This window comes from Ornithodoros turicata, chromosome 2, assembly GCF_037126465.1.
Source record: "Ornithodoros turicata isolate Travis chromosome 2, ASM3712646v1, whole genome shotgun sequence".
In the NCBI taxonomy this organism is placed as follows: domain Eukaryota; kingdom Metazoa; phylum Arthropoda; class Arachnida; order Ixodida; family Argasidae; genus Ornithodoros; species Ornithodoros turicata.
In genome coordinates, this window is record NC_088202.1 from 32,530,914 (window position 1) to 32,551,524 (window position 20,611).

Below are 20,611 nucleotides of genomic sequence, written 5' to 3' on the forward strand. Positions count from 1 at the left end.
GGCAGAATGGTGTTTAGGTTTCCACCACGAAACACAGGGGTGTATCCATACAACAGTTCGAATGGTGATTTTCCCGTTGATCGGCTTGGCGCAGCATTGATGTTTCGTTCGACTTCGTCTAGATGCGCATCCCAGTCTCGATGAGTGGCATTTGAAGAAGTGATTCGACCTGTGTTGGCAAATGTTTCTTGCCAAATTCTTCTCAGATGAATGCGGTGCAAGAGGCACTGCAGCAGCATCCTCAGTGATGCCCGATTGTCCACTCAGTTGGTCAATCCCTCATTGCAATTGTTGCCGTTGGTCCAACCTTTGCCTCAACTGGTCGGGTGACTGGTCCTCGTGACCACCCATGTCTTGACTCTCGTCGACCCAGTCATCCGCAGTGATGTCAGATGCGGGTGATGTCAGAATCGGTGCTGAGCGTTGGCACGGCACTTGTTCTGGACGGATGTGCTTGACGGTACTGACGTCATCGGTGTGACCCGCTTTCGAGGCATTATACACCGTTGTCAAGTCCTGCCACAAACTCGCAATAATTGCAAACGCACGTTTGCTCGTGACCGTCTTTATTTGCCGACTGCCTCCTCTTTCGATGGTGTACATGGTATTGTTTATGTAAGCCATCAGTCAGGTTTTGGGGGCCTCTGGCCTTGTGTGAATCGTGGTGGAGTGGTGCCGTGCTTTTGTTTTGTCTTTGGGTTGAAGTGCTCGAGTTCGTATGTTTACAACATTTTATTTGTAAACCGAATGCAAACATTGGACAGAATCGTACTAGGTAGCATTTTTGCGATAGTTTGTAAAGTGAAGTAAACACAAGTTTTAATAATTTTTTGCATAGAGTAACAGTCTGTTGTGCATATATGCATCGAATAAAAAATGACTGTGTGGCTTCTATACAGGGCGTCTGAGGTGCTCTCAAAGTGCGGGGGAGCGCAGTTTGGGCACGCTGTTGTTCACGGGGGTTGACGTTTCATTTTTTTTATTTCACAACAATGCTACACCTAGGACTAAAAGACTGGTGAACTTGTTATTCACACACGATGTGCTTTCACATAAAAAACAATGATGAAAATTGAAGAACCCAAGTGTACAGCCTTGCCTGAATTGAGATGAAATCACCCAGCTCTGGTGTTCTGGGAAGCTATATAGCGCGTTTCAAGAACTACTTCTGCACATGTCAGATCTCCTCCTTCAGAAAGTATCAGTCAGCGTTCTGACATGAACAACCTTTCGTACAGCACTTTCAGATGGCTGCGAAAGTGCAGTTATCAGGTGAGCTGGCGAGTTTCCATTCCTTGGTCGCTTTGCCAGGCTAGTATGACAAATTATTAATTATGATCAAAAACTGCTCTGGAGTTGGATGATCATTGCAGCCATAGGCCTGTCGTACAAATTCTCAATCTTATCTTGACTGAGGTTTGCTGCTAACGGGTAGAGGTACTCTAGAGATATAACATAGTTAAGCAGTGACAATGTACTCTGTAGAGTTACGCTGAGCCCAAGGGCTGTTCCTGCACTTATGAATCCACCACTATTCCTTGCAGCATGCTCCTCCCGGTCACTTAAGAACACAACAAAGTCCTTTAAAAATTGTGCGCTGGATGACTCTGACAGTAGTCCTTTAGAAGGAGTTGCGGATAACGTCACAAATATCAGCTTCTCCATGTGCTTCACAAGCTCCTCTGTTGGTTCTATAGCATATACTGCTTCTTCCAGGTGATTCTGGTAAAAGAAAAGTCCTTTCAGAACTTCTTCACTGAATAGCTGATTGGCTAAATTACCCCTCGCCTTCTCAAATGAGCTTGGCTGGAAGTGTGCCATTGTGATACGTGGCATCACCTTGAGCGTCAATGCATCCTTGTGATGTTTTCGCGCCTCTTTGATATAGACATGACCGTGACCGCACGGAACCCTTTGCAACAAATGCGTTCCTCATACATTTAACCAGCTAAGGAAAGTCTAAAATGAAGCGTAGGCTCCTTGGTTCATCAACAGGGTGGGGCACTTTGCAGGCGATTTCTTTAGACGAAGCAAGTACGATCTGTCACACGCATCAATGAAAGAATCCTTTATCTCAGCAAATTTCTTCCACTGGTACGTGCAGTTTCCACTTCTGCTCTTATGAGTGTTAGTCCTCTTATATCCTTCAATGATACTTCATTATGTCATGACACAGGGGGAACAGCGTAGGGAATGTTAACAAGGCATATCAGCAACTGCACTGTGACCGGTACGTCATTTCCCGAGGCTGCATTTTAAATGGTATGCGTATACATTGTTTTATGCAGGAAGGAAAAAATAGCATTGACTTAACATAACAAAGAAAACAATTTAATCAGTCGTTTCGTCTCCCATACGGGAAACCTCATCATTGTCACAATGTTCTGATACAGCAGACTGAATTAAGCACCTCCATTTTGCTTCTCCCACCATACTTCACTAACTGCCCCTAACTGATCTGTCTTCCTCGAGGTAATCTCTTTATTTACACATTCCCCAGTGCCTTGCATCTTATACCCCACACGCACTGGTGCATTATCCACGTTGCACATAATTGTGATTAGTCAGTGATTGTGACTAATCAACAATGCAGACACTTGTCACCCGCTCGCGAACATGATTACACTCTTCAAGGAGGGTTGGCGCAGGTGTAGTGACCTCCTTTCACCCATGCCATAGAAAAACCTGGGTTCACAGGGTGGAAGCTGTGTGCTAAACCCAAAACATTAGCCTTAAACACTGAAGTGTTCCGACGATAGGGGGCTCAGAAGTTTGTGATTCAAGCAAAGTCACCAACTGGTCTCCCACCGCAGCAATCCTTCCAATTAACCTAATTAAGTGAGATCGAATTAGTGCGGTTCTACTGTATATACAATCAAACTCCTTTACAACAAAGTTCAGGGGACTACAGAAAAAAATTGGTTATAAAGGTAAAATGAAAGGGCCTATCGCATCCATCCCAGCCGATTCCGAAACTATAATGCTGTTTTACTCCGTGTTCATCACTGATAATAACGTCAAAAATCCGACGCGAATTGATGGCCTTGTTCCTGTGCAGTCTGATGTAACACATGACAAGAGCAGACAAAGCATATTGAATGTATTCCCTCTCTGAAAACGTCACCCGAGCAACGCCAGTCAGTGAGCGCCCTTTAGCGCAGGCGTGACCAATCACGGGTGATTGACAGGCGGGCGAGCAAGTCGGAATACTGGGGCAGCAGCATCTTTGTGATAAGCTTGCGGAATGTTGTTTCTGGTTAGCGTCGGACGCACAGCCAGGAGCATAACACTGTTCCACGCAACGTGGTTATGTCTGAGCTTGCACTGGTAACTGGAGGTCAGCGTATTCATTGAGAACTTTTGACTTAGTACAGAGTCGCCGATTGAGTTTTCGACCTCTATGGGAACCACAAAGGCGTCCGAATAATTGAGCAGTCCGAAAAAGCTAATTGCATCAGAAACACCTGTATTCACTCATTTATTCTCGCATTGAGAAACAATCAAACAACAAAAAAGTCAATTTGTTGCTCCCGTGCGTTCTTCAGCTTTTATACGGGTCTGATTGTATTTCGTATACGTTCGTAGCTTCACTATGCACAGACGTGAACAAGTTTCATGTTCGAAGGCACCACCACATCAGACTGTGGAGCCGCGTCCTCCTCCTCTGGTTCCGAATCACTGTTATATCCGTCGCACACCCCACAAATGATGTCATCTGTGAGTTCAGTGCACGCTGCCACTGCACCGTCCATGCCCATGAACTTCTCAAATGTCACTGAAGTGTGTCTCTCACCGCTGCCGTTGCGCAACTCCATCAACATGTCCTCCGCGTCGGTAGCTAGGACGTCGGACACGGGGTAGCAGCTTGTGAAAGCTCCCTCATTGTGAACGACGAACCCTGCATGTCGGAAGCAGTCCCCGACTGTCTGCAGTATTACCGCTTTCCATGCCTCCGACTGCATACTCATGGCTGACAAAGTCACTGAATACGTATTTCCGCTGTCAATACATAGAAGCGTACGGCTCATCTACCATATGTTTTATTTCACTTTGAGGTGCTGGATCACCCTTGGTCCAGTGATTGGATGATACTGGTCGTGTTTAACGGAAGGAATTCCAGCTTGATTGACGGCAGATTGGGTACGAGCCCTTGCTGTTGTCGACGAAAAGCAAAACTGCTCGCTTCTCGTGTTGAAACTTTCGGTCCAGCCTTCGTATGTAGTTCTCGAACAGCTGTTGCATAAGCCATGCTTTTCTATTTGTGTCGTACCACACTGGCAACAATTTGGTGCCTCTGAAACACCTGGGATTGTTCGGTTTTCCTATCACGAGCATCGGAAACTTCTCAGTGCCCTACATGTTGCTCCAGACAATGACAGTTACTCTTTTTTTGCTGTGCTTTCTCTCATGGCAAGCTTCACCAGAGAAAGCGAGGATCTTGTCTGGCATCATTTTATAAAATAAGCCGGTCATGTCACAGTTCTAAACGTTGTCTGGTGAGTACTGCTGCAACAGTGGCTGCAGTCTGTCACTGTAGTTTTCCACAATCGTCATATCGACAGTGCCGCTTTCCCCGCACATTTTTTTAAGAGTGATGCTATGCGCGTGACATCATGTGCTGGAAACCGGAAGTGGCTATATGCACGATGTGCTTGTGGCGCCATCTCTGTGCTTTCGCTTCAAACTTTTTGCTTTTTCCATCCTTCGTTTCCTCCCTTCCCGGACTCCACTGCCCTCCCAACACATACGTGTGTGCACGACTTCACATGCGCCTAGGTCCACCTGAAGTCATGAAGTCAGAGACAACTGTGAGGAAGCAGGAGGGCTGGTGGTTAAGATTTTTGTGGGGCTGTCTTTGATAATGAAAAAATGGCTAAGAAGCAAGCGAGCTGGTGAAGATGATGTATAACGTAAAAACCCCGAGACTAGGGAACACGAAGGGGCAGGCACAACACGAACTCTCAAACACAGATGAAAATTTTAGTTCACATACGAGAAATATACAGTAGAACCTCGTTAATTCGAAGCCGCCCGGACTACGAATAAATTTGGAATTAAGCGGGTATTTGAATTAAGCAAATTCAACACGTGACTGAACAGAATGCCGCTTATTACACAATCGCTTATCTTTGTTTGTCGCTTGCAGTAATTACTGTCAGCCGCCACCGCTCGTTCCAAAGCGGCCACTAAGTCCATCAGAGCGCTGCTCGCACCGCTGGCTTCTATAAAGTTCCGCACGACAGTGAGAGCTCCAAACACCTCCAAAAGCGACGGCACGCGGGGTGATTCGTCGTCTCCGCCATCGTCACTCCGAGAGGCTCTGCTCGGATCGGCAGCCGTCAGGCTGGAGTCTTCTTCCACGGACGATGCGCACGGCTGTTCCCCTTCGTCAATTCTCGCGTAATCTTCAAAAGAGCTGACGAGCTCCTCAGAATCCGCGGCACCCACAGGGACTTGCAGTGTTGTCCGTTGCTGCTGCCTCACGCGTTCCATCTCATCCACGTCGTCTTCCTCGTTGTTCCCCTTTGCTGCCATCACAGTCAGTTACGGACTGATCCAGGTAGAAACCAGCATGCTGAAAGCACTGCTTGATGACGTTAGGGTTCAGCTGCTTCCATGCGTATGCCATGAGTGAAATTGGGCCGAGCACGTCGATATCGTACTCCTTTCCGTTTTCGTAGCAATGGAGGATCCTTCTCAAGAGGTGGCTTCTGTAAATCTTCCGTGGTTGCAAGACGATGCCCTGATCCATTGGTTGAGAAACTGCTGTGGTGTTCGGTGGAAGGAACACTATCTTGATCGCCTGGAGGTTTTGGATTGCACCGTGGGCAGAACAGTTGTCCACAACAAAGACTATGTGTTGACCTTTTGCGCTCAGCTTCTTGTCCAGCAACCTCACGTACTCTTCAAAATGTTGTGCGGTTACCCAGGCGTTGGAGTTGCTTCGATAGATCCTCTTGTGTCGACGGCAGGCGGGCGTTTTTGAAACACCTTGGATTTGCGTACTTCCCAATGATTAAAAGTCGGAGCTTCTCAGAACCAGATGCTTTGGCACCAAACAAAACTGAAATTCTGTCGATTTTTCTGCTTCCTCCCGGTAGGTTTTTGGTCATCGCTGTGAACGTTCGGTCTGGTATCATCTTGTAAAAAAGGTCCGATTCGTCCAGGTCAAAGATGTCGTCTGGGGAGTAACCATGTAGAAGTTGCTGAAGCTGAAGCGAAATGCCGTTCTTCTGGGTGGAATAGAGATTCGTCTTATAACACAGAATTTCTATCGTCTGTTCATCGAAGAAAGTTCTGAAATATTCGTACGGGCTAAGAATGTCATCAGGCGGATCTGGTAGCTGTCCTTTCCATGGCTGTGTCCTGGATAGAGAAATCATTTTTCTTCCATGTCCTTGCAGCCTTTTTCAGCGGTACTTTACGGGGCCTTTGTGGTGGACGCTGTCGACAGGGTCACAAGATGAAGATTCGCCAATATCATTCTCTGTCCACTCTTCGTCAACTTCTTGGCCATGAAGATCCCTTACAATTTCAAAAGGACAGAGTTCAGCAAACATTCTATCCTCGAAAGGAAAGTTAGGTAGCAAGCGAGCTGGTGGTGACGATCCATGACTTGAAAACCCGAGACGAAGTAGGGACGATAACAGACAAACACAAACACGGTCTCAAGCTCAGCTCAAACTGAGCTGAGTTTGAAACCGTGTATGTGTTTGTCTGTTATCGGCCCTACCTCGTCTCGGGTTTTCAAGTCATGGTTCTATCCTCCCTTGGATCACAATCCGGATCATCCGGATCGCTGTCAAAGTTAACTTGCGATATTTCACCGTCCGGCAGAAAAGGGATCTCAAGGATCTTGTTGTCCGTGAGTGCCTTTTTGGACGATGTAATGCTCATCTAGATAGATGTGAAGCAGTATGTCAGTGGCCTGGTAACTATTCACGCATAAATATGTGTCGAAGTAACGGCAGGAAATTTTCGGAAAAGAAACAGCGGTGTGCGGTCTATTGAAAAACAAATGTATACTTTGTCTGTGAAGTCACATACTAAAATACCCATAGACTCCCGACGTTGCTCATAGTATTTTCCCCGCGGACTACATAATATCTCTGAAGTGTCAGTCAAATTTTGCACTGTCACCCAATTGCCTAGGTCAGAATCTCTTGTTTTTATTCACTCGATCGCAGGAGTATCAAATACCGGCCACGAAACATGGCGATTTGCTTACCTTGGTGAATCGCTTTCAAGATGGGCGCAAAAACTGCAGAGTCACGTGGTTTAAATGCCTACGCGGGCAAGTGCTGCCATCTCTCCTTCGTTTCATGTGGTTCAAATCGTTGCTCCTGAGCAACATGGGGCATTTAGTACACTGTGTCACCCACTTGGGTGGAGAAAAAAATTATATTTTGGAGCATTGCTCCACAGCAACGCTGGACATCAAACGGCAATCTTGTAGAAGTGGCTGAAGTGCATGTACCCTCCAATTGTGGACCACTTCCCTGTCCACACTGCCGCTTTCGCCACATACCTTGAGGTCAGGTTATTACGAGCCTTGAACCGAAAAAACCATCCGTTGCTGCAGTTGAACCCTTCGCATCCAAGCCTGTTGGCAAGGTCACGTGCTTTGTCCCTCAGGATAGTTCGCAGCTGTCATCCGATTGAGCCATGCACCTAGGGCTGACTCCAGTTCTGGAAAGGTCGAAGTCTGAGCACGTGAATGTTTGGCGAGTAAGTCTTGCTGTACTCACTGATGATTTTTCCGCTGTTCTTCAAGATGGTCGAAAGGGTGGAAGGCGGTATGCCGAACTGTATGTCTGATATGCTTATAGCTGTAACCTACAGTGTGCATTAGATAATAGGCATGCAGGTTGCTAACAACACTGAAAATGTTTTCTTGATCCTATTTTATTGATCTTGATTAGGCTATGTATCTTGATCTAAGCTAACACGCCTTCTCAGCGACTTCCAGGGTGCGTCATCTGAAGGGACAATCCAGCCACTCTCTCTCACTCATCCTCCTTTTCACTCTTACATTTTTGCTCACTCATACACACATTCACACGACGGGGTCGACCCCGTCAGCAGCAACCACTGTTGTAAGCACAACAATTGTTGTATGTCGTGCCCTTTGCGCTCACGATGTCGCGGGTAGTCAACTTCCACCATATTTCGATGCGCAAGTATGAGGACGACTCAAAAAGAGTCTTAATCATAATATAAGTGATACAGTAATCGTAATACAAGTCCTGACACCGGGATATGCAGAAACAGAAAAAGAGAAGACAATGTTGCTAGGAAAAGCACAAAACACCTCCGAGAATAGGACAAGTGCCGGAGACAAGTTTACTGGCATTTATAGATATGTACACAGACATACAGATAAGTTGGAGGGAATGAATGTATACAGATGGAGATGGGGGCATAAGCAACAATGGTGGCACATACCACTAAGATATAAATCATACAAGATCTAAAAACATTTACACGCCTATAAATAAGAAGCATTCAATACATATGGTCAGTGCAATGTATGTTACTTCTGAAATTTAGGAAAATAGCATGCAATGCAACACACATATACACATCTACAAATGATGAGTAATTATCATATAGAGGTGTAAATATGCTTCAGGATGGTAATGGAGTGGATGTTGAGTAACATGAGTGACCTGGCAAGGTGCTATCCACAGCTTGAAGCAGTACAGCGTTCTTCCACAAGGATCAGAGCCTTGAAGATGTTGCAAAGTATTAGTTGCGGCTTAACAGCAGGCATACACAGAAACGTATCAGTGTTGTTTGCAGAAACAGCTAACTGAGGTTGAGAAAAGGGCGTCCGGAGAAATCGGAGAAAAGGGCGTCCGGGATTATCGTATCTCAAAACACTGCTTGACTAAACATGTCTACATGACCATGAAACCGAAAGGGGATTAACTTGTACATATAGGGTTTCCTTGCAATTCCAAACTTCACAATGATTTGTGAGATGCAATTACGAAAATCAACAGAGAACAACACAAATTTCTTGGGTAAGTTCCCACATTGCGCAGTTCAGTAAATGCAATCAGTTACACTTATAAGTACCAACAATTTGTCACAGCTATCTCAATGTAGTTGGAGGCAACAACACGGTTCAGTTGGAGGAGGTAGCAACACGTTGATAAAAGGGCAGGATATCGTATCTCAAAACAGTACTTAATTAAACATGTTTACATCAGCATCAAACCAAAGGTGGATTAACATGCCATATGGTTTTCTGGCAATCCCGAACTGTACAGAGATTTGTTAGATGAAATTAGGAAAGTGAACAAAGGATAACAGCTACTTCTTGAGTAAGTTTTCAGAGTACACCATTAAGTAAATTAATATAATCAACTACACTCATAAGTACAAACAATTTATCACAATTATGTCAATCCACTTCTGAAGGAGGGCAGTTAGAGGTACCTGAGGAGAACCCAGAGCAGAAATGCTACTTGTAACCTCTGGCCTCCCTTCGTTGACAGTCATGCGCAACCTTGAGGATGCCTGAAGCTTTGGGACACGCCTATGGCGAGGGAGTCGCCTGTATTCCTCTATCCAAAATGGACTTTGAGACATTTCCCACGTGAGGAGTTCACCCGAACCACTCTACCAGCTACAGGGATTCTAGGCGTCCCCAGGCAAGGGAGTTGCCGTTATTCCTCTGTCCTTAGACTTTGGGATACGCTCTAGACGAAATAGTTGTTTATCCTCCTGGTTCAGGCAATGTCAGGGGTTTAGCTGTGTTTCTATGGTAGCTCAGGTACTGCACTCTGGCTGACTAAGCATATCTTTGGGACCTGTATGCCGTACAAGGTATGTATAATTTCTGAGCCTTCCTGACTGCAGCACTTTGCTTGCTAGTGGCTTCCTTCAAAAGCTTCTGGTTTTGAAGACACAGGTTCTGTACTAGCCTCAGACGGCAGAACATTGACACAAACCGATCCCTACATTGCGTGCTGCAGAATGCAGTGCTAAAGGTGTTGTCACTTAAGTGTCCAGTCAGCAATTTCAATACACCTTTGAGCTGTAGAACCTTGGTGATACACATCAAAGAGAGTTCCTTCAGTCCTACAACAAACTCAGACAGTTTCCAGAGGACAACGTGACCCCTGCGAAAAGTTCCCCAGAAATATCTTCAGCCCTAAAATGAACAAGGAACTGGTTGTGAGACTGGATGCTTTGGTTTTCCGAAATCAAGGTATGGGAGCAGGTGGCACCTGACGATCTCGTGAGGAAAAACGTGAGCAAGACGTTCAGCTATGTAGTAGCGAACGTTGTCTTGTACTATTCTCTGATCGTGACTGAGCTGCTCCACAGTCCCAGAGCCTACATAACTGAGCCACTCTGTATCCAGCAGTTCATGCTCAGTGTCCTCAGCAGATGAGACCAGCACGCCCTCAGCTCAGCCAGAAGAGCAGATCTATCAGCCTCACAATTAGACTGCCCAGAGTGCTTGATATTCAAGCTGACCAGTTAGGATGTATTTGAGGCCACTCACGAATTGAAATACATTTGGAGTTTCGTTGCAACCATGCTGCTGCCTGCACATGCCAAAAGGTTTTCCAGTGCATCCTCATTTAGTCTACGTGTTAGAAAGTACCCAAACATGTGGCGCAGTTCTTCCCAAAGTGAAAGAACTGTTGCTATTGTAACCTGCCAGCCTCTTATTGTGTGAGGCTGACGGGTAGAGTCGAATTTCCACTGATGTATGGAAGCAAGATATGATTTCAAGAACTCCAATTGCTTCTTCAGTTTGTCTTCTTTATCCAGGCTTGGGTAAGCAGACAGTGCAAACCTGAATTTAGTGCACTCTGCCTGTGGCAGGGAAATGACTGAGCTCTTCACGATGTCAAATAGCTGATCCATGGCCTCACAAAAATTTGCTGTGGAAGTGGCCTCACCTGGCAAGCAGCCGATGGATACAACAGCAAGAGTGGCAACAGATACAGAGTTGCTGAGTACCTGTGTGGCATACTTTACTTTCATGTTTTCGAAAGGTGGTATGTAGATGTGGCGGTCAGTTAGCTTTGGCACTAGCCTCTGCTTCAGAAAGTGACAGCTCATAGAGCTGCTGAATGTGCTGACATTTGATAGTGTCATCTCCAGATTTTAGAGCACCATGTCTTAAGTTGTTCCTCGTCGTTCCTCGTTCCATGTACTTAATTAGGTGGGGGACATCAAACAAAAAAAATATATCTTTTGATCTCCAGCGGTGAAAAATGGATGGTCGGGCGTTGCCCCCAGCTGCTTTGAGATAGTGACGTTGCTGCTGGCCTGGTCTCACACTGCACCTTTCACCATGATCCCATTTGATCTTAATTGCTCAATCGGCTGCAGAATGAGCTGCTGTAAGGGGTCTGCGTCCACCATAGTTTTAGCAATCATGAATGGCACAGGCTGAGTCCACAACAGTGAAAGGCTCGGGAAAACGACAAGTGCAGTGCTAGCAACGTCGGGTGACCTCCCATTTCCGCAGTCAGAAAACCGATGGACAATGTTCTTTGAATCGTAATATAGATTTCTCTTCAATGAAACGTCATCGAAGAGCATCCTTCTATGACCTCAGCCGAGAGTTCAATGTGTGAAGCCTCTTTAGGACACGAGACATTCTGGGCGTCTAATCTCGATGTACCTTGCTTCTGGACCTGTGTGGTGTTTGTCCTGCTGCTGTACAAGAAAATACAGGAAAAGTTAGTTTTAACTTATGTAGTACTATCAGGTATAGCTTATTAAGTTAAAGTTTTCCTGCTTACGTATTAGCTGTGCTAAAGGCTACTGAGCAACTTAATGCAAAAATACTTACCATGAATATGAGGTGTTTCTTGAAACCTTTCTGAATCAGGTGTCACAGAGGACGGTTGTGGTGGTGTCAAAGGTGCCTCAGCATCTACAGAACACAGCATATCATTGTTTTATTCATGATGGTATACAGTGCTGGCTCCACAGAAAAGCTTGTAGCTTTTTGTTTAACTCTGTATGGATATTCTTAATGCTGTAAATCAGTAATGTTACAGAAGCACTACACGGGTTGCGGATAATGCACACAGACACAAATGTCAGTACTGTAGTGGCTGTATTGTAGTATGGTTTCTTGTGTTTATTACGTAGGATCAAAACACACCGTGAACATCACAGGCGAAGGCATCATTTGGCAAACCCCATCCCACCATCTTCCGGGAAATATTTCCTTTGGCCCGTCCCTGACTTTTGCAGTAAAATGGGACGGGCCACCATCCTGCATGAAGATGCAGACGTCACTCTGCATATGAAAAGACTTCAGTTCTGGCAGGAACTCCCTTTTCAACATTTGTGGACAGTTGTCTCCCTAGACGGTGTCATCAAAGAAAAGGGGCTCCACAGTGCCTTCACACCACAGTCCGCACCATACTGTCGTCTTCACGACTGTAGTAGTCGCTCAGATACCCAGTTCGGGTTTGTGGGAGGTCCAGTAAAAACAGGTGTGTCTGTTGACGTTCACGTGGAAAGTGGCCTCGTCGCTGAGCACTAGAAACTGCAAATGGGGTGTGTTGTCTTGCACGCATGACTGTTCACTAGTGCAGAACTGCACTCTCCGACTAGTCCTTCTCGTTCATTGCATGGAGCAGTTGAATCTTATGTGGTCAAAATGTGTAGGTTTTCAGTACTTTCCGCACTGTCGATGTGGTCACGCTGAAAAGGTTTGCAGCTCTCTTCGCGGACTTACGAGGAGCAACCTCAAAACAAACCCACAATGGCGTACTCGAGTTCGTCCGTGGCTACCAACTTTGGGTAGTCGTGCTGTTTGCTTTTCACGCTAATTTCTCCCACAAAGCAAGACCCCCACTTCTGGATTGTCCGCTTGCGCAGTGGACAGCAGCGGAATGTCTGGCGAAACCTTTTGCATACTTGTTTTATGCTCTGAAGTTTTATGTACCACAGAACAACTTGGGTACGCTGTTTGACGGTTAGATGGTACATGACAAGGGAGCAGTAAATAAACTGAACCCACAAAAGCACAAGTAAAGGAGAACTGGCAAAAATATGTACAGTGATATAATAGTCAAATGGAATAATATGAATATGGGTAAGAAATGTAATAAAAACGTCAGGAGACCGGCCTCGAATGTAAATGCGGACAACCGAACAAATGGCTAGCCGACGATCGTCCACTTTACTGTAAAGCCAACACTGCGATTTGACTAGGAAATACCATACTTATCACAAAATAGACAGAAAACCTTCCGATTAAATAAAATTACGCTTCCTAAGGCGCGAATCTCAGACTCCCCACAAGTGCATAAGCATCCACGTTGAGATTTCATTTTGGTTTCTCCACTGGTGGTCGGTGGCACCCACAGTGGTGGCTGGGAACATCCGTGGAAAGACCACCATATTCACATTAGTGCAGGCAATTTTTTTCAGGCAGGAGTTTTTCCACCCATATGGCAAACGGTCCATGCGAACTGCCACCGAGGAGCTGCGAGAGCTACATATTATTAGGATTTGGGTTCCATGGGAATTTGCTAATATCGTCTAGCCATGTGAAGAACCCAAATATGGATCTTGAAACCCTGCAGGATCAGGTGAGAAACATTCTCCAGTGAAAACTGGTCTTTGTGCCAACACGTCCACCATCCCGTGCCATCTCTCTTACTACACATGCACATACCAAGAAATGGAGAGGAAAAGTGAATAGGCAAACTGTCACATGACTCTTTTTACATCTGCTTTGTAACGAAAAAATAAATGAAATTCATGTGCTTAACATCTGACAAGTAGCTTCAGGTTCTCATGGGGGAATCTGGTGGAATACCTTTATTTGTCAGGTAGAAGAAATTCTTGTATCCTCATCAGTTGCTTGACCATCAGTATCATCCAATCCTCTTTTTGATTGTTCTTTAATGACTATTATCATGTCATCGGCATATTTGTGTATTTTTACATTTTCCGGCATGGGTGTCTTCTATGTTTTCTCTTGGTACTTGTACCCACTCCCCTATGTAATGTCGCGAGGACTCTTGGGGTGCCAAGGAATAAATATATTGATCACACTGCGCACTCAATGGTGAGCCTTGAGGGCCTCCTTTCTCGCAGTGGCATCTTAGTCTTTAGTTAGTTAGTTTGAATAGTCATATTTCTGTTTCATAGCAAAACAGATGACAAGGGGATGTCAAAATCTGCTTTTCTGTGTACAGCTGTGATGAGAAGACGGTTACGAGCAACTGTTATTTAAAAAGTTAGAACAAGACTTTCATGCGGAGCCTGCACTTCATCAGGTTATATAGAACCATGAAGAGAAATTGGATGTGCCAGCGGAGACGATACTGGTGGCATACATTGGGTGGAAGAAAAGGGAAGAATTTGTTAGGTAGCTTTTAATAGTTCTTGTATATTTTTGTTATGTCCTTTACATAGCTTACGATGTTGTCATGTTTAAGTGCATTGAAGGCTCCATTACTGTATGTATTTTATTCTGTTTACGAATCAGCATTCTCTCTCAGAATTGGTAAAAACAGTGAAAGAGATGTATCTTAAGACTACAACTCACAAGCTATCTGTCTGTTATTGATCAGCAATATCAGCTGTGCTCTTAGATATTCATTGTCGATGGATGAATTTCCAGTTTGCTGAGCCTGTTCTTCAGACTTTAATGGAAGTTCATGACAAAGCTTTTGGGTGTTATGAACCATAACATCCTCAGAATAGGGTCATGTGCAAGAGAAATATTCCATGATCAAGTTCTTCCAGTAGCTCACAAAAGAGCAGCTTTACTACAAGTGTTGCTGAGGGACTTGATTCTTGGAATAATGTTTACATCACATTATTTAGGATGCATTGAAGTAAGATGCTACTATTACGCAGCAATCACTTGTTGGACATTGACTCTGATGCAGCGCTCTGTGGTAAGAGCATTACTGCAGGCTGGTCGATAAATGGTGGTCCAGTGTGGACACAACCCCACTTCGCACCAACAGAAGTTAAGACTAACTTTAATTCTGAGTCAGTGACAAACAACAACGTGCTGCAGGCAAATGCCACATTATTTTGTTGAGCTATTGTGCACTGCCTGACATACGGTTACAGTGTTGAATTCACAACCGTAACCAACCCATGCCATTGTGCTCAACTCGGGGCTGTGCGCACTCATTAGAGTGCAATGGAATAATCAGAAAGGGGTGGTTCAAGCACTATAGTGACTGTTTAGCACTGTTTGAAGTGTAGTCACAGTCACCTGTAGTCATTATTTTCTATGTTGACCAAACCAGTCGGCCCTTGTCATGTAGCAAATGTGCAGTTTCCTGAAATACCAACATGGGGCCTTTTTGTAGCACCTCGTGCTGAAGTCTGGAACATCACTCATAGTCTCACTGTTTCTGTGCTACCTGAAAGTGGCTGTGAAATCTCTGTTCCGCTTTATTGCACTGGTCGTAGCACCCTAGCTTGCTCCCACTGAAAGCTGACAGTGCCTTCACTCAAAAAATAGTCTTTGAAACTGTTGTGCACTGTCATTGCATCTATGCACAGTGGTTGCTGACGTGTGTTCTCTCCCGTTGGAGCATCTCGTTCTCTTCATTCCACACACCTTCCTCGAAGTTGCTAAACTTATTGGGAAGATCACCTATGTCTTGGGGATGTTAACCTTTTGCAATCAAAGTTTTGCAACACACAACAAGTCTTCACTGCATTTTCTGGCTTTATTTCGATGGGTATCAGGAGAAGTCTCCATTTTCAGGCCAGGGTGCCAAATGCCTTTTGAAGACGTTGTCTGTGAACTCTCAAACAGTGTGGCAGCAAAATGACTTATAATAATCATGAATAATTCAACACTTGTTCCATGTTGAGCTCCCTTCCACATATTTTAAAAGTTCCTGAGCTATTGCTTTGCAGGTGTTGTGGCAGACATTTGCTACAGTTAACAATCAATTGTTGGACTTGTGGGAATTGCCACCATAAATCCCATGTGGTTCCTTGACCTACCTGTCTTACCAACAGCTGCAGCTCCAGAGAACACAAGCAAGGCACAAGTTAACAAACAACAAACATGTTTATTCTTACAACGCTGTTCCCTGTAGTAGACCACTGGTGTAAACTGCCTGCTACCACAAAAAAGAACCCGGCTGCTGCTGGGGGGAGTTACATGGTAGGAAAGGAAACCGGAACGAGGTCTGCGGATATGATGCTTGCCCCAGTGGTAAGGGTGCTTCCCTTCCTCCGTGCTTGTAGTGCTATGGCTTAAATAGGCTCCATGTTCCTTCGCAGTAGAGAGGGAAAATGCACGTGAACGGTGGCCATTAGCAACAAAACCTTGTTATCACCACAGACTGCAGTTAGAATAACCTGAAATGAATAACCTCACCCAGCTCTGCCTGAAGTTCTAGAAGATTAGGTCGCAGTTGGGAGGCCTAATCTTCCACAAACACAAAAGGTGCGGCTGTTTTCAACAAAGGCAGCCTTGCAATATCTGGAAGATGAAGCGTGCCAGCTTCCAGGCACTGCTGCACTGGTGAATTAAGTTTTAAATGCTACGCTGTCAGTGATAAAAGGACAAAAGCTAATTCTTTTTACACATCACACAGAGACTCTTCAGAGTGCAAATCTAAAAAATATACCCTCCCAGAAAACAAAGAAATGTAAAAAACAATGGGTATCCTTACCCTGTCCAAACAACGTGCTACGTAAGGTCGTCCATGCTTGCTATGAAACTGTGTATCGTTGAAGCGATGGATTGTCAAACTCCAGAAGCACAGGCCATTCTGCCAGTCAGATGGAACATTTCAAATTATGCAAGAAAATGGCCAGAAGCATGTTGTTATTACATCTAGAAATATGTTGATCCTATATATTGGATGCTGTGCACTGATGGGTTGAGGAGTGTATCTTACTTCCCACTTTTGGCCAGCAGCATCGCCTGTCCCTTGCCCCAAGATGCTGAAATATGATTGACATAGCAGTCTGGTGTGGCACATGCTTTGGCACATACATACTTTGAGTGTGTTGCCATGTTTGTAACTTGAAATTATTTGTAAACCTTTGTAAAATAGCGTTCTTATCCTGTGTTTTCCAGAGTTATACAAATTAAAAGTGCATTGCTCTGAGCCATAACCATGTTTTTAAACTTGATTTCTCTGAATCGCGTCCGCCCTTGGTGACCGTAACGCTGACGGTCGCCAAGGGACGGGGGACTAAAAAAACGGGGGAGAAGAGAGGGGGGGGGGGGGGGGCAGACTTGGAGAAGGCGTACGACACGGCACTGCACGACATGATCCAACCAAGAATGCAAACAGTAAAGGTATCAGAAGCGCTCACAACTCTAATTCAGGAAATCTATAGCGAACTATATAGTGAATACTCAATCGGGCCCTTTACCTCCAATAAAATCAAACAAGAAATCTGACTAAGACAAGGCTGCCCCCTCTCCCCAACCATCTTTAACATCTTTATTAACGACCTCCTAAAGGACCTAGAAAACTCTAAGAAAGGAATCCAGCTAAGTACGAAAGGGGCCGACAGCACAACTGAAGATACAACGCTGAGCTCGCTTGCCTTTGCCGACGACATAATAATAATTGCAGACGATCCAACCCACCTCCATGACCTGCTCGACATATGCACCAGCAAGGCAAGGGAGGACTGAATGAAGTTCAGCCTTGAGAAGAGCAGCGTAATGAAGTTTGGAGATCAGAGCGCGATGCCCACGTTCCACCTACAGGACTCACAACTATCTTACACTACTTCGTACACCTATCTAAGTGTGCTAATCGAAAACACGAAGGATTACCTCCGAGCACACGAAGAAACCTTGCTTAGGAAAACCAACAAGAAAAAAGGACATTCCTGGCACATAGCACGTCACTCCTATCAGCCTTACAGCGTCGGCAGATTGCACTGGAAAACCACAGCTGTCCCAGCAGCAACTTACGCCAATGAGGCGATCTGTTTGAGCAGACAAACAACAGAGCAACTTGATCGCCAGCAGCACGAAATAGGAAGGTGGCTCCTAGGAGGCTCTTTCGCTACACCGAACCCCGCTATTGAGGGCGAACTCGGCTGGTCAACGTTCGAATATCGCGAAGCCAGGTCCAAGACACGATATCTCGGCAGATTGATCCACGGACCGTGCCAATCCTATATGAGTCGCATCTTTAGATACGTGCGTTATCTGGGGACGCGCGCAAACTCGATCAAACGAATCACCCAGTTCGACAAAATCTATAGCCGCAACACGAAGCGAAACGCCGCTAGGTCAGAGCAACACTGGAACCGCATTATAAAGAAAGAAATGGACATTATTGAACTGGAGAAATGGCACACATCCTTAACAAAAAAACAGAGTTTAACGACATATGCTGAAAACAGACGCCCCAGCACCTGAAGACTTCTACAATGGAGACAGAGGAAGCGGGCTTCTGTTCCAGGCACCCACTGGATCCCTCTTAACTACGAAGCGATTACATCAAATACTCGGACAGGAAAACGCACACTGCGAACTCTGATGGGGGCCAAGAGGAAGACATACGTTACATCCTCCTAACCTGCACAGCCTTGACAGACATAAGGGAACCACAAGCCAGGACAGTGGAAACCTTGCTAGGATTCAACAGTAAATCTGAAGACTACGATATCGCAAAAACAAAACGACTTCTACTGGCATGGGACTTCTACTTGCATGTAACAGAACAAAAACGAAACCAAAAGCACAAAAACTACTAGAGCCCACCACGCGCCCACGAAATGTCCGCAGCCACCCTCTCTCCCTCTCAATCGAAGCCGGCACTGAATCGCGCCACGCAGCCAATGCAAGCCGACCAGAGACAACAAAGAACTATGCCACCTAGCGAGAGCACTACACCCTACAGAGACGAATATTTCATAATCTCCCGTCGGTTCCTCGTGCAACCTATTGTATATATCTTTTTCTATTATAGTTTCTCTCGCCTGAGGCTCCACTTGTGGAGCCCGCCCTGATGCTAAAGGGTCCAGGCGTACCTGAACCCGAACCCGAACCCAAACCCGAACCCGAACCCAGGAGCAGCGCGCGTGCACACTGTCACTTCAAAAAATCGTAGCGTCACCGAAAATCAAATACGAATTTTTTTTTTTTCTGTGTGTTAGGAAAGGGTTTCTTCTCAACATATAAAAAAATCGCGGCAACTTTTTGGTGGCCATTTTTTGCTAGCGCCGGCCGAAATACAGCAAAATCGCGATACCGCCTGTGAAATTCTTCAATCTGCTTCAAGCAGATTTACTCTAGAACAATGAAAATCATATCAACAGATAGGGCATACAATGACGAGACGAATGGTGCAGCTTTCATTATTCTCCGATAAACGGCGTCGGTACAGGAAGGCTCCGAAAAACGGTATTTTTCGCGTTTTCTTGAGACTTTGCCTTTTTTTTACGAAAAAAGTTTCAGATACAAATGGGTAGGAAGAAGAAAGAGTGTTGTCCATGTAGTACTGAGACGGTGAAAAATATTGTGGCTCTTAGAACTGCACAGCTCTCAATTGAGAAGCCCTCAAAGTAGCTCGAAATGACTGGGTCACATTTCGACGAATTTCTTTCTTCCCCTCTCCCTCGGAAATGACTGAAGATTCGGGCTTAAATATAGACACATTTTTCATCATTTCCCATCCCCTGAAGAATATATTTTTTCCCAAAAAAATGGAGGTGATCAGGTTCCTTGCTTGGTCGAAATTCGCTGGAATTAGCAAACTCCATTTTATGACCTCACATAAAGTTGCCAGTGATATACACAGACTCTGAGTAGAGTCCTGCGCGGATGAGATTTTTCGCATCCGACCCGCATCCGCGCGCACGTTATCCGCCTCCGATCCGCATCCGCAGCATACACAACAGTTTACATCCGCATCCGAACCGTTGAGCAAAACGCACCATCCGCATCCGATCCGCAAAATCCGCACATTTCGAAGGACGCGTAAAGACCGCCGGAAGCATGTTGGTATAATTTCGGAACCCTCCATGCTGTCACGGAAGGACTCACTACGACAAGCAAAGGTAAACATTTCAACAAACGCGATATGGAGAAACTTCTGGAACGCGTGGAATGCTACCTCGTGTGGTGCTCGCGCAGTTCGAGACGCCAGAATGCCTCCTCTCCCGTCTTGGCCGTCCATGGTCAAAGGTGAACCCGAGCATGCGCTCGCTGTCGGCGCGCAATACAAATAAATTGCAGGTGGAAAAATTACAGCATGCGGTATATCCGCATCCGAATCGCAATCGATCCGCTGCCTTCACATCCGCATCCGATCCGCACACCGCAGAAAGTGCTAAATTTTCATCCGAATCCGCAAGTATCTTGCGGTTATCCGCGGCTATCCGCTTCCATCCGCGGATGGTGCAGGGCTCTAACTCTGAGTTCTATGCATGGCATTTTTGTATCTATTTTTGTATGCCCATGTCATACCAGCTCACTGCAATGTCCTTGAGGAAGAGTTGAACTTTGTCTTCCACCTCTTCGTCAGAGCTGAATCGCCTTCTGGCCAATGTTCTTTCAACTTGGGGAGCAGGTGGTAGTCACTGGATGCCAGTCCGGTCTATAGGATGGGTGTGCGATGACGTTCCAAACAAAGTTTTGTATTAGAGCGAGGGT

General features: G+C 45.5%; 1 protein-coding gene across 4 annotated transcripts in view; it reads left to right on the top strand.

Annotated features, from left to right (window-relative positions):
* LOC135385276 (zinc finger protein 530-like) overlaps positions 1 to 20,611 on the top strand; it is a 79,202-nt gene that overhangs the window by 25,804 nt on the left and 32,787 nt on the right. The window contains exon 1 of one of the 4 annotated variants that reach the window (XM_064614490.1): positions 13,284 to 13,583. The exons of the other annotated variants lie outside the window; for them this stretch is intronic. The gene's annotated coding sequence lies outside the window, so the exon portion shown is untranslated. Of the gene's footprint in view, positions 1 to 13,283; positions 13,584 to 20,611 lie in introns of those variants that run through there. 4 annotated transcript variants of the gene reach the window in all.